Consider the following 14,563-nt stretch of genomic DNA (forward strand, 5'->3'; position numbering starts at 1 on the left):
CTGTTTCCTTTTCAAGCCTATTGGGAGTTTTTGATTTTTTCTCATTCCCTCTATTACTTTCTCAATCCCGTTCATATTAACATTGTTAAAATCAAAACCAGTACCTTTGCCATTTTCATTATTATTCACCATAGCTGCATTAAAACACTTTTCCATCATATCCAACTTTGCCTGCATTTGTATCATCATCTGTTTCATTTCTTAATCACTGACCAGCATTGTACAAACATTCTTGATCTTAAGTAGAGTTACACCAAAAATCCATTGAAATTTGTAAACAATCACCAAATCCATCAAGGTAAACCCAGGAAATAGGAGCAAACAGTGCATTGACAGTCTCATAAAAGGTCTTAGATATTCAAAACCAAGCAATGTATAACAATAACAAGGAATCATTATAAAAACCAGATATGGTATCCACATTAAAAAATCATAGAGCATTTCCATTATTCCCTGTAACATCTTGACAACTATACAGGAATAATGAGTGAATAATACTGGATATAAGAAGGGTTGTGTAAAATTACCCTCCACTTTGAAAAAAAAAACAAAAAAAACAAGCTTCCAGCAAAGATCTATAATTCAGCACTTGGACACCAGCAATAGGTTTTGATAGACAGCAGTCTGAGTGAATTGGTGGACTTCAGCACTTGGACAGCTGCCTCTCCAACTTCTCAAAATGCTACAGTTTTGTTAACTACCTCTAAGAAGAACTACACTGGCACTTGAAACAAAGGATTCATCCTTTCCCAAAAATAACTAACCCTAGACTCAGCCCCTTTGGCTCACCAACTGAAATGAATAGTATACCTGGGAATCTACTTACCAAGACAAATTCAGGAATTATATGAACATAATTACAAAACACTTCACATGAATAAAATTAGATTTAAACAAATGGAAAAACAACAATTGATCATGGTTAAATAGAGCTTATTTAATAAAAATGACAATCCTACCTAAATTAATTTACTTATTCAGTGCTATACCTATAAAGGTACCAAAATGCTTTTAGATAGAATTAGAAAAAAAAATATTACAAAGTTCAAGGGGAAGAACAAAAGACCAAGAATATTAAGGGAAATAATGAGAAAATATGTTAAGGATGGAGGCCTAGATTTACCAGATCTCAAACTATACTATAAAGCAGTGATCATCAAAATGATATGGTACTATGAGCTTAGAGACAGAAGGTTGGATCAATGGAATAGATTTGGAGTAAATAATAGTAGCAAGATCGTTTTTGATAAATCCAAAATATCCCAGCTTTTAGGAACTCACTATTTGACAAAAACTATTGGGAGAATTGGAAAACAGTATGGGAGAAATTAGGCTCAGATCAACACCTAATACCCTATATACCAAGATTAACTCAGTGGGTAAATGATTTAAATATAAAGAGGGCAACAAAAACAAATTAGGTGAACATAGAATAGTATATCTGTCAAATCTATGGGAAAGGAAGGAATTTAAGAGCAAGCAAGAGATAGAGAACAGTACAAAATATATAATGAATAATTTTGATTATATTAAATAAAAAGTTTTTATACAAACAAAACCAAATGCAACCAAAATTAGAAGGGAAACAAGAAATTGGGGAAACTAATTTTATAACAAAAAACTCTGACAAATTTATGAGGAGCTAAGTCAATTTTACAAAAAAATTAAGCCATTCCTCAACTGACAAATGGTCAAGGGACTTGAGTAGACAGTTTTTCAGAGAAAGAAATCAAAACAACCAATAAGCACATGAAAAAGTGTTCTAAATTTCTCATAGAGAAATTCAAATCAAAACAATGCTGAGGTACCACCTCACACCTAGTAGATTGGCCAATATGACAGTAAAAAGGGAGGGAAGGAGAGAGGGAGTGAGGAAGAAGAGAGAGAGAGAGAGAGACAGACAGACAGACAGACAGAGACTGAAAGAGACAGAGAGACAGAGACAGAGAAACAGAGACAGAGAGAAAGAGAGACAGCAACAGAGACAGAGAGAGTAAGGGAGGGACAGAGACAGAGACAGAAAGAGAGAGACAGAGAGAGTGAGATGGATAGAGAGAAAACAAGGTTATATTTTTGAAGTAAATGATAAAGCATTAGGAAAAGGGAACAATAAGAATCTAGGATAATTTTTAATTAACCAAGTCTAAGGATGTTTTGTTTAATCCACAAACATTGGCATCAACCTTCTAACACTCCCAGTTTATAATCATAGGAATATTTGTCTATTTTCTCCCCATTCAAATGAAATTACTTCATGCAATGAAAATACTTATGAGATTTGCCATTGACTTAAACACAGAATCTCAGATTCTCAGTTACAGAAAGAAAAAAAATATTATAAAGAAAATGAACACAAATAATTTAAGATCTATAATCAATACAAATACTGAAAATTCTCATTATTTTTAGACCCAGATCTCTTACATAAGCATGTGTATCTTAGAAGGGAGTGCAAATGAACAAGGAAGTGTCTAGAACTGAAAAAGAGATCAGAATGATTTTCTTCCTGAAACAAAGTTTCATACTTCTAACATAAATATTCTTCTGGTAATATTATATTGCTATGAGCAATAAAATCCTTGGGTCTCAGAAGAAATCAAGCCAAGGTTCAAGCAAGGGCCATGGTGGATGTAAATGGGTTACAGAATATAAAAAATGAAGAATTGAATGTATAACCATCTATTAATTAATTAACATTATTCACCAGGAAGAGGCTTCATGTAGTAGTGGGTATAAAGATGGCCTTAAAATCAAGAGATCTAGTTCTATCTCTAATACATGCCCATGGTTTGATTCTTGGCATTCTTTTAACCTCTCAAGAGCGTGGGTAATTCTCTAATATTTTAAGTTGCATATAAGGCAGTGAGATGCATTGGTAAAGGGATTTTTCTTCTAAAAAGTTCCCTATATTAAAGAAATCACCAAAAAAAGGGGGGGGGATGGTTGTGGAAAGGAAAACTAAAACAAGTTCTGGACTTTCTGCCACTGAGTTGGAACACACAGGAGATGGAGAAGACATTCCCATAGGATATCATAAGTGGCCCACCTTTCAGGAACCCAATTTTTTAAAATATAGCCTCTCGGGAGTGGGCAACTCTCTCCTATTACTTCACCAGCAGCCATATTCCCTCTTTCCCTTCAACTCTTCCTTTCCCTGCTACAAAATCTTGAGTATCCCCTGTTCTTCAATCCCACCCCATTTTCGCAATAAATATTACAGTTTTTGGCAGAACCAGCTAGGTTCTCCAACCTATTTTGTCAAAAATTTGGGAAGAAGTAGTCAGTTGGATGTATCAGAGAAGTTTCAGAGAAATCGGGCCTACATAGATTTCAAAAGCCTGTGTGACTGTGGAAAGCAGCCATTCTGAGAACAGTGTTGAGTGCAACTAAACTGCCCAGCAATACCACAGCCAAAAACCACTCCTAATGAAGGGAGGAGGTAACTCTTAAGGAGCTAGATTTAAAAAGCATTTTTATTTCCATTGTGAAAGGCTTTTCAAAATACAATACAGCAAAGAAACTATTACTTGCAATGGGTTATCTAGCCTTGATTGGACATTTCTTTTTTGTTAAGATTCCAGATTATGTTTATTTTCTGCTTACCATCGATGAAAATTTGCAATGGCTAAAAATGAGTGTAAATGGCTTGATTTCATTCATTCCCACATATGCTGGAGCATTATTCTTCTTAATCCAATTATACTATGCCCTAAAAAATGGTGTGCATCTAGGTTATGGGAAAAAAAAATCAAAAGACAATGAAACGGCGGTGATGATTTTAGTCATAAGGGAGAAGATTCAACTAAAGCAAATGATTAAGCAACTGACAGAGGAGAAACAAAGTAGCAAATATATTAACACACAACAAGACATAGCTAAAAATACCAATATAACTAAGCAAGGAAAAACAGATGGGGCTGAAGGTAGAATACCAATATTGCCACTAAGAGATGAAACAAGCCTGCAACCAGATTGTGGCATAATTCATATTAAAACACCTAAGCCATTTATAGCAGCAGACCTTGAAAGTCTGAAAAAATGGATGCCTTCCTGTTTTTTAGAACCTGTGAGATGTTTGAAAGAATTTAAAAGAGCAATTAGGCTTTATGATCCAAATTTCCAGGACACTGAAATTCTTCTCTCAGAATTATTTTCAAAGAGGGAAAAGCAACAATTAATTGATGAAACTAGAAATAATCTAAATTTAACATCATGGTCAGAGGAAGGAACAGACTTAGAGCTGTCTAATAATGAAAATCTACGTTATCTAAAAAAGGTCAAAGAAGGTCTATTAGAGGCAATCTAAAGTTTTTAAAGAAAACCAGATACTTGGGGATAATTTGAGAAATTGAGACAGGAAAATGGGGAATATCCATCAAAGTTCCTTGATAGAGTGACTGAAGTAGCAGAGGATGTGCTTGGATTTAAAAATTTAACTGAACAAAATCTCCAACACATAAGGAGACAATTTGTGAAAGGCAGTAACACACCTATTAGATCATATTTTAAACTTCAATGCTCAGACTGGGAAACACTAAGTTTGGAAGATTTAAGAAAAACCGCAACTTACATATTCACAGGTCATAAAGAAATCCTAGAGGAAAAGGATGATATAATAAAAGAACTTAAAACCAAGCTCAAAGAGTGAAATAGCACAATTAAACATAACAAAATTGAAGAAATAAAAAATCTAGCCACACTGCACTCATACAAACCCACAAGAAATTACACACAAAACAATCAAAGGAGAAATGTACCCAAATATTTCTTATGTTGGAAAATGGGTCACATGGTTTGAGACTATTATTTAAAGGCACAATTAGTCCAAGCTAACAACAAACAGAGGTCCTGGAAAAGCAACATAAAGTATAGCAGAAACAACATTCAGAGGCGGAGTCAAGATGGCTGCTTAACAAGCCGCAAAAGTTCAGACCTGGGAAGACCCTTCCTTACAGATTACAGACTGAATGCTCCTAGGACACCGAAATTCAAGCTGAGCAACAGGACAGAGGCGGGGAACCCTTCTTCTGGACTCAAATAAAAAGGTATGCCCCCCCCCAAAATCCAGAACCCGAGAATACTTGGGTCTAAGGGGAAGGCAGAAGGAAGGTCCCAAGACACCTCTCCCCCAACCCAGAGGGCTGAGCACCCAGAGGCAGAGGGAACCTCTGAGCTGGCAAAAGTGCTGGTTTGGAGGGTCTACCTTGTGAGCAATGGGGCACTGGGCACCGAGCTTCCAGTGTGGACAGTGGGGAGGAAGCCAGGGAGAGACTGGGGCCGTGGCTGGGTCCCTCCATCAGGCTCCAGTCTCACCATTGCCTCCGGGCACATCCAGACCAATACAGTTGAACATAATCCCATCCGGATTCCTCAGATGTCAGGGAGGCAGGCAAAGGCACTGGGGAACCTTGTAGACAGCAGAGAAGCAGCTGGAGAGAACTGGAGAGAGCCTGGGCAGCCCAGCCTTCCAGGAGTCACCCAGTTGAACTTAATTGATCAAAAGCCACCAGAGGACAGGGAAGCTAACATTCCTCCCCTAGAGACTGTACCAATATAACTGAAAAAGCTCTAAGAGGGGAGACTGACAGCCCCAAAACAAAAAAAATGAGAGGAGCAAGAGCACAGACAAATACGGGGAACAAAGACGGGGTAAACCCGAGCAAACAACAGAAAAAGATGAAAGAAATTACAATAGACAGCTTTTGCACAGGTAATGAGCAAAGAGCGAAGGAAACAGAGGGGGAGGGATCAGCAAAGGAAAAATCAGATATCCCAGCAAATTTGATACAGGCTTTGAAAGAACTCAAAATGCAATTCAAAACACAATCAAGAGAGGCTGAAGACAATTGGGAAAAGAACTTAAAAACTAAGGTAAGTCATCTGGAAACAGAGGCACTTGAACTAACAAGAAAATAGTGTCTTGAAAGCCAAAGTCAACCAGCTGGAAAATGAGGCAAAGCAGATGAAAGATGAGGTGAAGAAGATGAAAGATGACCTCCAAAGAAAATCTGACCAAAAGGAAAAGGACGACCAAAAAACTAAGGATGAAATCCAGTCTTTAAGAACCAGAATATAACTAGAATCAAGTGACCTCACAAGGCAGCAGGACACTATAAAACAAAACCAAAAGAATGAACAAATTGAGGAAAATATGAAGCATCTCACTCACAAAACAGAGGATTTAGAAAATCCTTCTAGAAGAGACAATTTAAGAATCATTGGCCTACCAGAAGACCATGACAAAAGAAAAAGCCTAGACATTATTTTATAGGAAATTATTAAAGAAAACTGCCCCAATATCCTAGAACAAGAGGGAAAAGTGGAGATTGATAGAATCCACAGATCATCTCCTGTACTTAATTCCCAACTGACAACACCCAGGAATATTATAGCCAAATTCAAGAACTATCAGACCAAAGAAAAGATATTACAAGCTGCAAAGAAGAAGTCATTTAGATACCAAGAAACCACAGTGAGGATAACTCATGATCTGGCTGCATCCACACTGAAGAAAAGAAAGGCATGGAATATGATATTCCAGAAAGCAAGGGAACTAGGTCTACAACCAAGAATCAACTACCCAGCAAAATTGACTATGCTCTTACAGGGGAAAGTATGGTCATTCAACAAAATAGAAGAATTTCGAGAATTCGTAAAGAAAAGACCAGACCTGAACAGAAAATTTGATGTACAAGCATAGAACTCAAGAGAATCATCAAAAGGTAATTTAAAAAGAGGGGAAAAAAGAAAAACAAAACAAAAAACATTTTATTAAGAGACTCAATAAGTTAAAATGATATGTATCCCTATAAGAAAAGAGGTCATTGGTAACTCTTAAAAACTATTGTTATTACCTGGAGAGCAAAAAGAAGTACACTTAGAGGGAACAGTGACAAACTGTATAGGATGAAAGGACATGACACAAATAGGAATATAGATATATGCATTCAAAAATACATACACATGAGCATGCATATATATATATATATACACATATATATAACTAGAGCTTAAAATAGGTTAATATTAAAAGAAATGGGAAAAGAAACAAATGGGGGAAATTTATTCATCATAAGAAGCTCATGGTGGGAGGGGGAGAACATCAATATACTGGAAGGGTAAAGAGGTCGGAGACAGGAAATACTCAAGTTTTACGTTCTTTGAAATTGACTCAAAGAAGGAAAAACAATCCAATTCATTGGGGGCAGAGAATAGATTTGCCCCCAATAGGGGAGTAGAAGGGTAACAAATGGTCTGGTGGGGAGGGAAGAAGTACAAGAGAGGGAGGGGCCAGGGGGTTAATTTTAGAAAGACTACAGGGAAAATAAGGGGGGGAATAAGAAGGGAGAGGGATAAAAAAAGAAGTAAAATAAGAGTGTGAACAAGGTGAACTGTTTAAAAGCAAACATTGGTGTAGAAGGAAATAGTGAAAGAAGAAAAGGCAGGAAGAGGAACAGAAATCAATATGCTGGGAAATACACAGCCAGTAATCATAACTCTGAATGTGAATGGAATGAACTCACCCATAAAACATAAGCTAATAGCAGAGAGGATTAGAATCCAAAACCCTACCATATGCTGTCTACAAGAAACACACATGAAGAAGGTAGATACACATAGGGTGAAAGTAAGAGGGTGGAGCCAAATCTATTGGGCATCAACTGACAAAAAGAAGGCAGGAGTTGCAATCATGATATCTGACAAAGCCAAAGTAAAAATAAATCTAGTTAAAGAGATAGGGAAGGTAATTACATCCTGATAAAAGGCAGTATAGACAGTGAGGAAATATCTGTACTCGACATGTATGCACAAAATGGCATAGCATCCAAATTTCTAAAGGAGAAACTAGAGGAACTCAAGGACGAAATAGATAGAAAAACTATACTAGTAGGAGACCTGAACCTTCCTCTATATGAACTAGATAAATCAAACCAAAAAATAAATAAGAAAGAGGTAAGAGAAGTGAATGAAATCTTAGAAAAATTAGAGTTAGTAGACATGTGGAGAAAAATAAATAGGGACAAAAAGGAATATACCTTCTTTTCTGCAGCAAATGGTACATTCACAAAAATTGACCATATATTAGGACATAAAAACATTGCAAACAAGTGGAAAAGAGCAGAAATAATAAAGACAACTTTCTCAGATCACAATGCAATGAAAATAAAAATTAGTAAGGGAACACGGAGAGGCAAATTGAAAATTAATTGGAAATTAAACAATACGATTCTCCAAAACCAGTTAGTTAAAGTACAAATCATAGAAACAATTAATGACTTCATTGAAGAAAATGACAATGATGAGACATCCTTTCAAAACCTATGGGATGCAGCCAAAGCAGTACTCAGGGGGAAATTTATATCCTTGAGTTCATATATTAACAAATTAAGAAGGGCAGAGGTCAATAAATTGGACATACAAATTAAAAAATTAGAAAGAGTACAAATTAAAAATCATCAGATGAAGACTAAATTAGAGATCTTAAAACTCAAAGGAGAAATTAATAAAATTGAAAGTCAAAGAACTATTGATTTAATAAATAAGACTAGAAGCTGGTACTTTGAAAAAATAAATAAAATAGACAAAGTACTAGACAGTCTAATTAAAAAAAGAAAAGAAATAAACCAAATTGACAGAATCCCAGAAGAAAAAAGGAGACCTCACCTCTAATGAAGAGGAAATCAAGGCAATCATTAAAAACTACTATGCCCAATTATATGGCAACAAATATGGCAATCTAGGTGATATGGATGAATACTGACAAAAATATAAATTGCCTAGACTAAAAGAGGAAGAAATAAATTACCTAAACAATCCCATATAAGAAAAAGAAATTGAACAAGCCATCAAAGAACTCCCTAAGAAGAAATCCCCAGGTCCAGATGGATTCGCAAATGAATTCTATCAAACATTCAAAGAACAACTAATCCCAATATTAAACAAACTATTTGACAGAATAAGCCAAAGAGTTCTATCAAATTCATTTTACGACACAAACATGGTACTGATCCCAAAGCCAGGCAGGTCAAAAACAGAGAAAGAAATCTAAAGACCAATCTCCCTAATTAATATAGATGCAAAAATATTAAATAGGATACTAGCAAAAAGACTCCAGCAAGTCATCACAAGGGTCATCCTCTATGACCAGGCAGGATTCATACCAGGAATGTAAGGATGGTTCAATATTAGGAAAACCATCCACATAATTGACCATATTAAAAAGAAAACCAACAAAAATCACTTATTATCTCAATAGATGCAGAAAAAGCATTTGACAAATTACAACACCCATTCCTATTGAAAACACTAGAAAACAGAGGAATAGAAGGGCCTTTCCTAAAAATAATAAACAGTACATATATAAAACCATCAGCAAACATCATCTGCAATGGGGATAAACTGGAAGCCTTCCCAATAAGATCAGGAGTGAAACGAGGATGCCCATTATCACCTCTATTTAACATTGCACTAGAAACATTAGCAGTAGCAATTAGAGAAGAAAAAGAAATTGAAGTTATTAAAATTGGCAATGAGGAGACCAAGCTATCACTCTTTGCAGATGATATGATGGTTTACTTAAGGAATCCTAGAGAATCAACCAAAAAGTTACTCAAACTTATCAACAACTTTAGCAAAGTTGCAGGATACAAAATAAACCCGCATAAATCATCAGCATTTCTATATATCCCTAACCCATTTCAGCAGCAAGAATTAGAAAGAGAAATACCTTTTAAAATCACTCTAGATAATATAAAATACTTAGGAATCTATCTGTCAAGACAAACACAGGAACTATATGAACACAACTAAAAAACACTTTCCACACAGTTAAAACTAGATCTAAACAATTGGAAAAACATTGATAGCTCATGGGTGGGACAAGCTAACATAATAAAAATGACAATCCCACTCAAATTAATTTACTTATTCAGTTCTATACCCATTGAACTACCAAAAAATGTCTTTACTGATTTAGAAAAATACCATAACAAAGTTCATTTGGAAGAACAAAAGATCAAGGATATCCAGGGAAATCATGAAAAAAAAAATGCAAAGGTAGGAGGACTTGCAGTCCCAGATTTCAAACTATACTATAAAGCAGTGGTTATCAAAACAATTTGTTACTGGCTAAGAGACAGAAAGGAGGATCAGTGGAATAGACTTGGTGTAAATGATCTCAGCAAGACAATTTATGAGAAAACCAAAGACCCCACCTTTTGGGACAAAAATCCACTATTCGATAAAAACTTCTGGGAAAATTGGAAGACAGTGTGGGAGAGATTAGGTTTGGATCAACACCTCACACCCTAAGATAAATTCAGAATGGGTAAATGACTTGCACATGAAGAAGGAAACTATAAGAAAATTAGGTGAACACAGAATAGTATACATGTCAGATCTTTTGGAAGGGAAAGATTTTAAAGCCAAGCAAGACTTAGAAAGAGTCACAAAATGTAAAATAAATAATTTTGACTGTATCAAATTAAAAAGTTTTTGTACAAACAAAACCAATGTAACTAAAATCAGAAGGAAAGCAACAAACTGGGAAACAATCTTCATAAAAACCTCTGACAAAGGTTTAATTACTCAAATTTATAAAGAGCTAAATCAATTGTACAAAAAATCAAGCCATTCTCCAATTGATAAATGGGCAAGGGACATGAACAGGCAGTTCTCAGCCAAAGAAATCAAAACTATTAATAAGCACATGGAAAAGTGCTCTACATCTCTTATAATCAGAGAGATGCAAATCAAAACAACTCTGAGGTATCACCTCACACCTAGCAGATTGGCTAACATGACAGCTATGAAAAGTAATGAATGCTGGAAGGGATGCGGCAAAGTAGGGACACTAATTCATTCCTGGTGGAGTTGTGAATTGATCCAACCATTCTGGAGTATAATTTGGAACTATGCACAAAGGGCGATAAAAGACTGTCTGCCCTTTGATCCAGCCATAGCACTGCTGGGTTTGTACCCCAAAGAGATAATAAGGAAAAAGACTTGTACAAGAATATTCATAGCTGCACTCTTTGTGGTGGCCAAAAATTGGAAAATGAGGGGATGCCCTTTAATTGGGGAATGGCTGAACAAATTGTGGTATATGTTGGTGATGGAATACTATTGTGCTAAAAGGAATAATAAAGTGGAGGAGTTCCATGGAGACTGGAACAACCTCCAGGAAGTGATGCAGAGTGAAAGGAGCAGAACCAGGAAATCATTATACACAGAGACTGATACACTGTGGTAGAATCGAAGGTAATGGATTTCTCCATTGGTGTCAATGCTATGGCCCTGAACAATCTGCAGGATCTAAAAAACACTATCCACAAGCAGAGGATAAACTGTGCGATGAAAAACACTGATGAAAAGCTACTGCTTGACTGCAGGGGTGGAGGGAATATGACTGAGGAGAGACTCTAAATGAACACTCTAATGCAGATATCAACAACACAGAAATGGATTCGAATCAAGAACACACGTGATACCCAGTGAAATCACACGTCGGTTATGGGAGAGGTGTGTGTGTGGGGTTTGTGGGGGAGGGACAAAAAGAAAATGATCTTTGTTTCCAATGAATAATGTTTGGAAATGACCATATAAAATTTAAAAAAAAAAAGAAGGAAAAAAATAAAGAAAGTGATATAAAAATAATTTTGTTTTTCAAAAAATAAAAGAAACAATATTCAAACAAATACAAAATGTTGCAATTGTAACTGCAAGAATTCATTGCTAGCACCAAATTTAGAAACCATGGAGAGATACATCTAACAAGGAGCGAAACCACATTATTCGCAAGTAGTCTCAGGTGCTGCCAAACAAAGACAGTGATGAAGGCAGGCACATGGGGTAACATCAAACGTGAAAGATGGGAAAGGAAATGGGGAAAATGAAAAGGAAGGAGACTGCATGAAAATAGAATTTTGGGGTCAAAAACACAAAATATAACTAAAGAGAAGATGGAAGAAGAAATTCAATTAGATAACGATGTAACAGATATTAGAGAGAAAATTTTTGGAACAGTGAAAGAAAATACAAACAAATGGAAAGACACAGAACTGGCTAGAATCTGTAATACACACCTTAAACTTATTAGGACATTATAATTGAAAAAGCAAAGAACATGAAAGATTAGATCCAAGCAATAGTGAATTGCAACATGTCTCAGCACAAGACAAAAGTAACTTAAGGAAAAGAAAAGAATATGCTTTAGAAACAGAAAGTGTAGAATACAAAACAGAACCATATAACACACAAATAGTAGAGGGTTCTAAAGATTCTAAACAAAATGCAAATGAATTAACTTAAGCACATGAGCAAACAAGTGAATGGTCCAATGGTAAGGAAAATGAATAAGAGAAAACATTCAAATTAGCAGACTTTCTGGAGACAATAACACTGAAAGCAGGGATGAGATTACAAAAGAACATACCAATGACATAATAGAAAAGTCAATCTTAAATTCTTATGCCAAAGAATTCCAACCAATAGTAACTGCACAAGAAAAAGCAAACACAAACATTATCACACCATCCTTTAATCTCCATGATAATGCAATTTCATTGCAAACTGATAACAAAGAGTCAGTGGAAGACAGGAATCACACAGAACCACTATATACAATTCAGAAAGTGAGGAAGTACAAGATCCTTTTGAATATATAAAACTTTACAATCAAGATCTTTATAAGCTTTATAAGAGTGGGACACAGATGATTACATTAACAACTCAAATCAAGAATAAACAATCCTGTCAGAAGAGTTAGTTCAGGACAAAGAATACATAAACTCATTAGATGAAATTCTGGTGGCATTGGGAGTCAAGAATTATCAATAACTTCATGAAAAGTATGAGTTTGAGGAAGAAGACACTGAATTAGAAGTAGAACAATATTATATACCTGATAAAAAACAAAAAGAAGATGCAAACAAATTAATGATCCTATCACACCTTCCTTTATCTGACTTAGAACTTCTCACAAACTAGACTGTCAATTAACAATATATATATTTACAAGCTTTACAAACAAGAATAGCAGAATTGCATGAAATGGGCTTGGTACAACAAACAGTACCCCTGGATTACAATTTGCACAACATCAAAACTGGAGACATAGTATATTTAAAAATTTTTAATAGAAAAGTGGCTACAGACATAAAATGGACTGGGCCACATGAAGTATAGTTTACTACCCCAACAGCTATAAAAATTCCAGGGAAAGATTCATGGTTCCACTGTTCCCACATAAAACCAGAAAAAAATCAACATTGCTGTAACAGACAAAGAGGATAATTAGACAAAAGATAATGCTGAGAAATGAAAATAAAAACTGATTAACAACAAAAAAAGTACACCAGAAAGAAACAATAGTGACACATAATGTTCGAGACAACGAGATCCCAGCAGTCAAGCATGCCACTGCGAGAAGACAACTTTCCAGCCCAGAGGAAAAGCACCCCAGAGGAAAAGATTTTAAACCAGCTCAGAGGAAAAGATTTTAAACCATCCCAGAGGAAAAGCATCAAGAAAAGCTGCTACAGACAAGAAACAAAGAGAAAAAACTGAAATGGTCAGCTAAGACTTTGAACTTTATAAATTTGTTTAATAGTTATTAGAGAGAAGAAACAAAGAAAAAAATCTGAAATGTATAGCTAAGACTTTGAACTTTGTAAATTTGTTTACAAAAGAAAAGGACAGATGGAAAATGAGACTTATGTAAGACTGAGTGTTGAAATAATAAAACAAAAGTAATTTCATATATTAAGAAATAGCATGTAACATTACATAACATAGAAGAAAGAAGAGATCCATCAGTCAACATGAGAAGTGGAAATCTGAAGAAAATTAGTAAGTATTAATTCAACACAACACTATTAGACACAAAACACAAAATCACAAACTGACAAATTGTGAGACCTTGTTTAAATAAGTAAGTGTTTGAAATTGTATTTATGCAAAACATAAATATGTATACAGTTAGTTCCCTAAGGTCTTAGGCAAATAGAAAGATCAATAGATATTTCTATTTGACTGATGTCAGGATGTGGAACAATGTATATTTTTGTATTATATGTAAATATTCTCTATAAGTAATGTATCTACTATAATTAGGCTAGTAGCATCATGGTAGTCTGTAAATATTTAGCATAGCATGTATATATGTTGTACATAAGATTAGGTTATAGATTAGACTAGGGAGAGAATAGTTATAAAAATAGTGAATAGATTAAGAGTAAGTTAGGTTAAGCATAGCATAGAAAGTTACATTTAGGAATAAACTTAAGCAACATTTGCAGATAGTAAACCTTTAACTGTTTATTATAAAGCTGATGTTGAAATTGTATTTAATGGAAATATATATATATAGATAAAATAGTTTGCAAATAATAAATATATAAAATAGGAAAACTGTTTTAGTTTAACTTAGCAAGAGTAAGTAGTATTAGCACTGTAAGGATAATTTAGGGATGTGACCTAATCTAAGCTTGATTTTTGGTCGCCAGGGGATATCCCAATAAAATACACAAGTCAGTTTGGAAATCTATGGTGGTTTAATCAATAT

At 35.0% G+C, this 14,563-nt stretch overlaps 1 protein-coding gene across 3 annotated transcripts in view; it reads right to left on the reverse strand.

Annotated features, from left to right (window-relative positions):
* The window catches only part of DPH6 (diphthamine biosynthesis 6), a 639,691-nt gene that overhangs the window by 356,518 nt on the left and 268,610 nt on the right, over positions 1-14,563 (reverse strand). The gene's annotated exons all lie outside the window — the stretch shown is intronic.

This window comes from Monodelphis domestica, chromosome 1 (genome assembly GCF_027887165.1).
Source record: "Monodelphis domestica isolate mMonDom1 chromosome 1, mMonDom1.pri, whole genome shotgun sequence".
NCBI lineage: Eukaryota > Metazoa > Chordata > Mammalia > Didelphimorphia > Didelphidae > Monodelphis > Monodelphis domestica.